The following is a 1,291-nucleotide window of genomic DNA, read 5'->3' on the forward strand; positions in this document are numbered from 1 at the left end:
ACGGCTCCGCTAGAATCGTTAAATGGTCAAAGTTTTTCTGGCGACTTTGACCTCCTCCCTGAGATGGCGAGACACGGGGACGTGGGGCGATTGAAAAGGCTTCGGAAAAATCATTTCCAATTGGATATTCTCCATCGTGGTGAGATATCCCCCCTCAGCCAGGGATTTAATTCCCCGACGGGGAGGAAGCATTTTTAAGACGTCAACTACAAATTTTACTTCTTTGCCTCGCTTCTTCTTCAAAAACGAGAGAGAAAAATAGAACAGAAAAAGAATGAAAGAGGTGATTGTCACTTTCAGAATATTATTGAGCGGAGACTGTTTGGGGACTGAATTCTTGGGGCCCGTCTGTTGCAGAGCACAAATGTGTTCCGATCTGTTTCCTTCTTTGACCCTGAGATTCTCAGCTCTGCGGGTATTAGAGAGAGGGAGGGGGAGAGACAAACAGACAGAGAGAGAGAGAGAGAGACAGAGGTTGAGACGGAGAGAGAGGCAGAGGGAGAGACAGAGGGAGAGAGAGGCAAAGACTGATCCTGAGAGACTCGATGTGCCGCAAGGCCTCCTTCCGTGCTGCAACCTTTCCATGATTCTGTGATGCAAATGGAAGGAGAGTCAATGAGCAGCAAAAAAATGTCACGGGAAAAACAGCTACCAGGAGTGGTGTTTGAACCCACGCGGGTATAAACCCATTGGATTTTGAATCCAACGCCTTAACCAATCGGCCATCCTGGTCCCTCCAGACGTGCGTCTTATGTGTAATGTACTTGAGTGTCACTTCTACTACGCTTTTCTTTGTCATCAAATAAATGCTGAAAACAGATTCACTGAAATTCGAAGAATGTCCAACGCCACCTGTGGTGAATGTTCATCACCAGACGACACCAGCTCCTCGTTTGTATCGTGGTGAGTCTCCTCGCCTGTTATTCGGACACCCGTTCGTGTAGTGTTGAGGGACAGAGAGAGTGAGGCATCGGAAAGGGCGCAGAGGAGGTTTATCAGAAAGATCTCACATGCAGCAATGAAAAGGATGACCAGTTCATCTGCTTTTTGGTGGTGTTGATTATCGTCCAGGTTTCGAAATTTGAGGAAAGCAAGTTCACACAAACAGCAATGACAGAGTGACAGGTGCATGAGGCAGATGGAACAAGAGTGTCAATGAGCTGTATCAAAATGTGACGAAAATAACATTTACCAGAAATGGGATTTGAAACCTTCCCGTTACAGAAACAGATGGATTTTGAATCCAATGCCTTGACCACGCGGCCATTCTACCCGTTGAGTTGACGGAATC

General features: G+C 46.7%; 1 non-coding gene across 1 annotated transcript; it reads right to left on the bottom strand.

Annotated features, from left to right (window-relative positions):
• Positions 1–649: 649 nt before the first annotated feature.
• Positions 650–732, bottom strand: trnal-caa (transfer RNA leucine (anticodon CAA)). The gene has a single exon. It is a non-coding gene; the product is annotated as a tRNA-Leu (tRNA).
• Positions 733–1,291: the final 559 nt, after the last annotated feature.

Source organism: Heptranchias perlo, unplaced genomic scaffold (genome assembly GCF_035084215.1).
Source record: "Heptranchias perlo isolate sHepPer1 unplaced genomic scaffold, sHepPer1.hap1 HAP1_SCAFFOLD_56, whole genome shotgun sequence".
NCBI lineage: Eukaryota > Metazoa > Chordata > Chondrichthyes > Hexanchiformes > Hexanchidae > Heptranchias > Heptranchias perlo.